Source organism: Pelodiscus sinensis, chromosome 3, assembly GCF_049634645.1.
Source record: "Pelodiscus sinensis isolate JC-2024 chromosome 3, ASM4963464v1, whole genome shotgun sequence".
In the NCBI taxonomy this organism is placed as follows: Eukaryota; Metazoa; Chordata; order Testudines; family Trionychidae; genus Pelodiscus; species Pelodiscus sinensis.
This window is the reverse complement of record NC_134713.1, coordinates 79,955,067-79,963,122: the sequence shown is the minus strand read 5'-3', so window position 1 is coordinate 79,963,122 and position 8,056 is coordinate 79,955,067. Positions and strand designations below refer to the sequence as shown.

General features: G+C 42.9%; 1 protein-coding gene across 6 annotated transcripts in view; it reads left to right on the top strand.

The window, feature by feature from the left end:
• Positions 1-415: 415 nt before the first annotated feature.
• Positions 416-8,056, top strand: part of FYN (FYN proto-oncogene, Src family tyrosine kinase) — a 191,554-nt gene continuing 183,913 nt past the window's right edge. For 4 of the 6 annotated variants that reach the window (XM_075923993.1, XM_075923991.1, XM_075923992.1 and 1 more), the window contains exon 1: positions 417-765. The gene's annotated coding sequence lies outside the window, so the exon portion shown is untranslated. Of the gene's footprint in view, positions 766-8,056 lie in introns of all 6 variants that reach the window. The other 2 variants (XM_075923995.1, XM_075923994.1) reach the window with 2 other exon arrangements.

The window sequence follows — 8,056 nt, the reverse complement described above, 5'->3', positions numbered from 1 at the left end:
TTGGGTGTTTATTATGACTACTTCAAGGCAGGAGGTGCAGCACCCCTGCTCCAACCTTCTCCGAACTTTGCTTCCCCCTCCCCCGTCAAGAAGAAAAATGCCCAGTACCAGCCCAAGCGTGGGGGGGGGGGGGCGGGGATCTGCTGGGGAGCATGAAGGACAGAGGGGAGCACACCCGGCATACGAAGGGCGCTGTGCTTGGTACTCCAGCTCGCCCAAGGCGCCCACCCCGCGTGGGCACCCACCCGGCTGCAAGCCGGTGGCGGGTGGGGCAACCTAATGCACTGCACTCCGGCTCCTCCTTTGCCGCCGCCTCTACCAATAACTGCGGCAGCCCCCCGCCGCTGCGCCTCGCCATAGGCCGGCTGGGGCTGCCAGTCTCGGGCCGCCCCCGCGGGGAAGGAGGAGGGAGACCCGGCTCCGGAGTTGGCTGGGGGCGCGGCTGCGGTTGCGCCATCTGTCAAGCGGGGGGAGCGAGCCGGAGCCGGGCTCCGCCGCTGTCGCTCGGGAGAGGAGGACGCAGCGAGCCGGAGCGACGCCCCTGCGCGCCCGTCTCCCTCCTGCCCTCCCCCGGCTGCAGCCCGCGCGCGCGCCGCCGCCGCCGCCTCCTTGGCTCCCGGGGTCTTCGGTGCCTGCGCGCCCGACCCGCTCCCTGCTGCTCCCGCGTGGTGCCGGCCGGCGTCGGCGGGCGGGGAGGAGTCGCCTGGGGAGGGGCCCCTGCCGCGAGGGGGATGCTGTGAGCCTGGCCCCGCGGCGCCAGCCCAGGTAAGGGAGCTAGAGCCCCGGGGCCCCTGCTGCGGCTGCAGCCCGGGGGAGGCGGGGATGCTGCGGCGCCGCTGTTGGGTGGTTTCCTTTGTGTGGGGCTGGGTGGGCGGGAGGCTTTCTCGGGAGAGGTGCGGGCATCGCCGTTGCAGGTGCCCTTCATCCAGAGCCCCCTGGCCTGGGCGTGCAGCTGGAGCCCAGCGGGGCAGCGATGCCAGGAGAGGAAGAGGGGAGGCTGCGGCTACAGCAGCCTTACATCTGTGTTATGTATTTTCCCCTGTAACATTTGTTACTTGGGTTGACCCCCCACGAAAAACAGCCGCTTTATTGTTTCGGGCGATCATGTGGGCTGCGCAGGGTTGGCCCATAGGGTGGCTTGTTGTGACCCTGCTGATGGTGAGGTTGACGGGCGATGGTAAGCGAGTTCTGGCAGAATATAACAGGCTTGTTGGCTGCCGGGGGGGAGCCGTGGTGCTGTGCGGCTGGATCGGTTCACGTTTCTGTTTCATGTTTTGTGGCTCTGAAGCTCTCTCGAGGAGCTAAATGCGAATTGTGATGTAATCATTTAATAATTGATGCTCATGTATAGCTGGCTCTGACCCATGCTGCCTTTCTCCTGCTTTGGACCATTTGCATGTTTTTGGTTTTGTCCCATTTCTATCTCCACCCCCGTTTTAACTCTTGAGCTACAGGCACAGGCTTTATTAAGTTACTGAGCTAGAAAAGGGTAACTGGGATTCATCACTGGGCTTTATTTGCTGCAGTTTAGGAGGGAGAGAAAAGGGGAGGGAGAAATAATAAATAAAACGACCCTCTGTCCCTCTCAGATTTGATAGGATTTGTGTATGTGACAAAGGACTCTTTCAGTAATGAAAGAAGAGAGGCACAAAATGCCCAAGCATGGTAGGATTTGAAAGGAGGTTTGCTTCTCGTTTCTTTTCCCAGTTCCCTGGGGCTTCTCTCTCCCCAGATGAGGCCGCTGATCTGCTCTCAATTCTTTTCCAGCCACATTTAGATTAGTGAAAGATACCAAATGCCACGCCATGGGTGCCAACATTTTGCTGCATCTGCAGAGCTACAGTATTGTATACAGCAAAAGTTTCTTTAATAATGTTGTTAATGGTTTCTACTGCCTCAATAACTTGCTTTTTTGCTGCTCTGTGTAGATTTCTTTAATTCTAAAATGAGAACATAATAGCCTCATCCATTCAGTAGTGGTGGGGGAGGGAGAGAGATAGGGCTAATGCCTAAGGAAAAAATTTTGGTCAAGTGCAAGGGACCACACTGCAGTTTTTCCACAGTAAGTGTGATACATTCAATTTCTTAGCATGATTAATAACCCAGCAGGTTTGTAAGAGAGGCAGGGCATACTGAAAATGCTTTTAAAGACCTTGTCACTTTCCTGCTTGTATGCTGCCTCCTTAACTCCCACGTCCTTCCTCCAACCACTCAAACAACTGTCATACTTTCCAGTTTTCTAAATATCTCCTAACTGGTACTCCCTTGCCAGTGCTCTGAACAACTGCAGGTGAAGATCCTTTGCTTACATGTTTTTAGAGGAAGTGGGTTTGTTAGGGGTTTTGTCTAACCCTCGTGGATAAAAAACAGTAAATTAAATTGTCAACTTGAAATCAAGACCATTTTAATAACGATCTGAAAGTAGTTTCCAACTCTACATTCACGTGTTGAATTTTGTGGGTTTTCAATCACATTTTCCAGTTTGGGGTTTTTTTTTAATATGTTTTCGGTCTTCTGCTATGACAAACCCACACAGAGAAAACTGTGCATAAAGTTCTGTTAAATGAACCAAGCAAACTATAAATGGGGGAATATGTAGGGGGAAAATGGCTTTAATATTTCTGTTATAACCATTTTAGGGTTTTTTTTTTTTTAAAAGAACCAAAAGTGTCTGTCTGTCTTCCTCCCAGCCATGTCTACTCTCACCCCAAGTTAAAATTATTCAAGCCAGAAGTGCAGAATATCTTGGACTAATCGACTCAAATCTTTAATGCTTAATGCTCATTCTAAGAAAAAAATAGTTGAACCCGATGGATGTTAATTATGTTTGAAATTTAAATCAGGATAATTTAAAAAACAAAGTGTCTTGCCAAGTTGTTCTGGGGGAAGGAGTGGGAATCATTTTTAATACATTTTGTTGTGACAGTGACTATTTTTTTCATTAATAGTAATATGGCTTAATAGCTTCCTTTTTCAGTTATAATGTGGATTAATCTTATTTCACGCCTATTCTGTAAACTAATGTGAGAAGCTCACTAGAATATTCAAATTGTTCTTGTGGGGTGTGTTTTTTTTTCTTCTGTGAGCCTATTGTATTAAGCACTAATGTTAAAATAACTTAGAAAGTGTCAGTTTGTGAACTCATTTCAATAGCATATTTGTGCAATAGCAATGATTTCCTTCATCAGGGTGTCTTCTGCAAGGTAATTAACTTTGGCACTATTATGAACCCTCAGCTCTGGCCACACAACTCAAGTCATGATGTATAATCTTTTGATTAAGCATGTAGTGGCATAGGGATATTGCTTGATTATAAAACTTTAATATAGCTTAACAGGAAACAGTTTTCAGATTGGATGAATACAGTCCTTATTAGAGAGAGATGAAACAAAATGCTAGGCATAGCTGTCAGTGAAAATACTATAGATATGATGGCAAAGTGCAGATAAAGTTTACTTTTAACTTCACTAATATTGTTATTAGATTAAAACAAAATTAAGGGCAGTTAATAAATATACAATTTCAGGGTAAAATAAAGAGGTTTGTAAAATCAATTGTCTTTAATGTAGTTGTAATTGTTAAACAGTTATACTGCATGAAGCATCTGAGTAACGTTTTCCAAATATGCACATGTGGAGTGTAGTATTAAAAATACCTTTGGGGCCAGTGCCCATATGAGCGAGGTTAAAATGAACACAAGCATGATATAATTTGCAATAGATTTATGGTCTAATAAAAATTCAGTTAAACAAGTTAAAACTACATGGTCCCTCCATAATGATTTAATGTTGTGTATATCTCACATAACTGTCATATTTTCAATTGTGAGAAAGTCATAAAACTGGTGCTACATACACTCTCGTGTGATGCCAAAGTCTGTATATGGACTAATGGGAGGTCTGCGAATAAGGGCTGGGTAATTTATGCACCTACAGGGTGTGATGCACTATCCTATCTAGTAACATTGGGACTACTTACAGGGAAAATAATGAGTCTGCTTCACAGTTTTAGCTGGCTTTTAGGGCTCATACACTTAGCTCCAGAGGCCCCAGGTTTGATTCTTCCTGCAGATAACCAGGGTCTGCCTCTATTAACGCTTGCAGGATTTGCATGTATATGTTGCAAGTCAGCAACTTATTTAGAATATGATTTTTCAGAGATGCTGAGCACTTGCAACTCTAACTCAAGTCAGCAGGCACTAAAGTTCTTGAAAAGGGCTATTATTTTACTTTACTTTTACAAGCAATTGTCCAAAAAGCATCTGTCTTACACTGTACAGCCCAGATTCTCAAAACCTTGTGGGTCTAAAACGTGTTTTGTTTCAAGTGGAGTCAGCATCCTCTTGAGAACCTGGGCTCAGGTGCCATTGACACTTATTACGTCAAATGGAAGACCTGATTCTTACACACTTGTGTATTTGCTTAATTTTACTCATGAAAGCAGTCTCACTGAAGTCAATGGGAATATTTATTTGTAAAATTAAGTGTCTCTCTTCAGAAGAGATGCCATAAACATAAAACTAGTAACTTAGAAACTAATTAGACATTGTGGCAAAGCAAAAATATACCATCTCCTTTGTAACTCTGGCTGAAACATGACCATTCATTTTACAACAGATTTTGAAATTTAGCTTCATTTCAAATGAAAACAAGACTCTCAAAATTCTCCACAGAGGAAAACCACAAAGCTTCTTCCTCCCCGCCTCCCGCCACTTCCAGGTCTCAACCCCCTCCCCCCTCCCCTTCCAGGTCTGTTGAGACTCTTTTTATTTTTTTCCAATGTGGAGACTCTCTTCTTTTATAATGTATAATTTGACTTTGTTTCACATTTTTGTTTCACAACAAAAAATAAAAATGTTTCAGTCCAAAAAAGCCAAAACAAGATATTTTGCTGTCAGAACTTTGATTTTTATTGTTACAAAACAAAACTTATACACAGTTTAAATAAATCTTCTGAAAAGTTTCAATTTAAATGGAACTAATTTTTCCAACTAACTTTACTCTTTGAATTCCATGTCTTTATCAACATTCCTGCTATGTGTTTCCCCCTCTCCAAAAAGTGCCCATAAAAGTGAGCCTCACAAAATATCCTGTTTGGACAACTTTAGAATAAGAGAGGAAGCGAGTTGAAGAACCTGGGAGGCCAGGAACCTATATTTCTTCATATCAGTGGAATTGTAGCTCAGACACCCTGCTTATCACAACTATGGAAGCATATGTCAGGGAGTGAATCTACTAAACGGCTAGCACATAGATGGACCCAAGATCTTTATTTAACATAAAACCTTTTTTAAACTGAGAGGATGACATTAATTCCAGCAAAGTCTTGTATCTAAAAAATTTCTTTTGCTAAACAAATAATGAGGGTTTTTGTCGGTAAGCAAATGAATTACACAAAATATCTTGAATTAAACAGCAGCTCTGTTTACTAAATACCGTGCTTCATGTTGACACCCAATGCAGTAAAATAAACCATGTTCTGCAGTTATGAGGGCTGAGGTAAGCAAATAGAAGTGAGTAGGAAAAATCCCCATAAGTGATAGAAAGGGAGGAAAACAGCCAACACAGTGTACTCCCTCTTCTCTTGAGTCTACATAAATCATGTTGATTCCATACTGTGCGCATGCAGTAGTTGTAAAGGGGCTGGAAAGAGTGAGGTTGGGAAATTGCTACTCTATGGCATGTTTATCTCTGAAGCAGGTGGGTGTCCAATGAGCTGTGCAGTCAAGGGAGAGTGCTTCACATCATATAATTGCAGTTTGCACTATACTGTTTTTTTAGGATAGCACTAGAAAGAACTTTGTAGGACCATGTAAAGGAAATGCTGTAGCATAGCACTAAAAGATAAGTGCTAGTTAAAACTTAGGGCCCTCATTTTGAAAACAAAGTTATGTTAATCTTAAATCACAGCGCTTATGCTTCAGATGACTCATGAAGTGTCAGTTTTAAAGCCGACGGCCTTAGAAGCCCTTTTTAAAATGTTTTGTTAAATGATGTCCTTTGTAATGAAATGTCTGAAAATTTGTTTTGGAGCTGATCTGACAGTAACAGCATAGTGTGCAAAGAAGTAGGGGAGACCCTTTTAAAAAAAAAAAGTTAGAGAAGCTAAGGAGATGCCCGGATGAAGAGATGATGATGAGATATAAAGGTGCTGAAAAGCAGCACCAGAGAAAAAGAAAGCTTATGTAGTGCTGATGACTGAAGAATGTAGATACATTACAAAAAGACCCTCTAATTTTTTAAAAAAAGAGATGAAATTGTCATAAACTGGATTTTTTCCTTATTTGAAAGATTCAGGCATCCACTTTTGTATAGACTCATATTGTAATAGATTTTTTTTTCAAAGCTTCCACTTTTGTGCAGTCAAACCAGCTAGGTTTTTACACATCTGTTAATTGGTTTATTATTTAGGACAGTAGTTTCAACTTTTCAGTTGTGGACCCCTAAAATATTATGAATGGAGTTGCGGATGGACTCCTTTAGAAATTCAGCCTATGATCCACAGACCCCTACCGAAGAAGTCTTGGACTGAAAACTTGCTGAATAGAGTTCAGCATGAAACTTCATGCACCGTGAGAAAGTAGGGATATAAAAGCTTGTTTAATCAGTTAACTGGTTAAGCTGCTCCAGCCCCCAACTGTTAACGGTTAACTGGAACTGGTAAGCATCACCCATTAACCTTTCACATCCCTAAAAGGGTGCTAAATTGTGAGCTTCTATAATAACAGCTATACTTCTGGGTTTTGACCTGTGGGAGGGGTATTCACATATTTTGATTTTAAAAAACAAACAAACAAAAAAAACAAACAACAGAATGCCTTTTCTGGGGTCTGAAATTTTATTTTCATGGTCACCTTTTGTGGTTTCCTTAAACATGATTTCTAGACCCCATAGGGATGTGATGACCACAGACTGAAAACCACTGATCCACAATATAAAGACAAACGGGCCTTTGACTTCATCCCTTCTATTTTACCATTATGGATACTTCAAAGAATGTAACTTTTTTTGTTATTGTTCAGGCATAGTTTTAGGACCACATTGCACCAAGTTAAGTGAATGCAACTTTGAGTCAATGAAGTTAAGTCAAATTTTGCTAGCAGTGAACATGGCCCATAACTGCTAAGAACACAAACTAAGAAGTGGGACTGTCCCATGAAAGCTCCTCACCTAATAAAATATCTTGTTAGTCTTTGAAGTGCTACATGACTGCTTTTTTGTTTTGTTTTGTTTTGTTTTTACTAAGATGTGAAATGCATTTCACGGCTTATGTGCCATTTCAGAAAAAGAAAATTTCTCAAATATTTGTGTATGTAACATTTACATAGTATTTGGGATGATAAGAGTCTTAACTCAAACAAGTTCCCATACATTGCAGGATTCACTTTGAGCTATATGACTTGTGAGTAATATAGTCTTTCCAAATTGATGCATACAAACCTTATATTGTATGAGCATGCATTTGCAATTCATGATACTATTTTCCAGATAATCACCCAGTTCATAAATGCTCTGATTTTTTTTACATTTATGACTGCTGCATACCTCTTGCCTGACCTTTAGTAACAGGGTAACTTGCAACATACAATATTTTAGTTCCCCCAAATCTACTTTTTCTGGTGTACAGGCAGTCCCCGGGTTACGTACAAGATAGGGACTGTAGGTTTGTTCTTAAGTTGAATCTGTATGTAAGTCGGAACTGGCTGATCAGTTTCAACAGCGGCTGAATCTGGACGCCAGTTCTGACTTACATACAGATTCAACTTAAGAACCCCAGGCATCCCCAAGTCAGCTGCTGCTGAAACTGATCAGCGGCTGATTCCAGGAAGCCCGGGGCAGGAGCTTCCTGTAGTCAGCCACTGGTCAGTTTCAGCAACGGCTGACTTGGGGACGCCTGGGGCAGAGCACCCAAGCTGCTCTGCCCCAGGCGTCCTGATTCAGCCGCTGCTGAATCTGACCAGCAGTGGCTGAATCAGGACGCCTGGGGCAGAACAGCTGGGGTGCTGCCCGGTTGGTCCCGTACCGCCCAGAGCGGCGCTACGGGACCAACTGGCAGC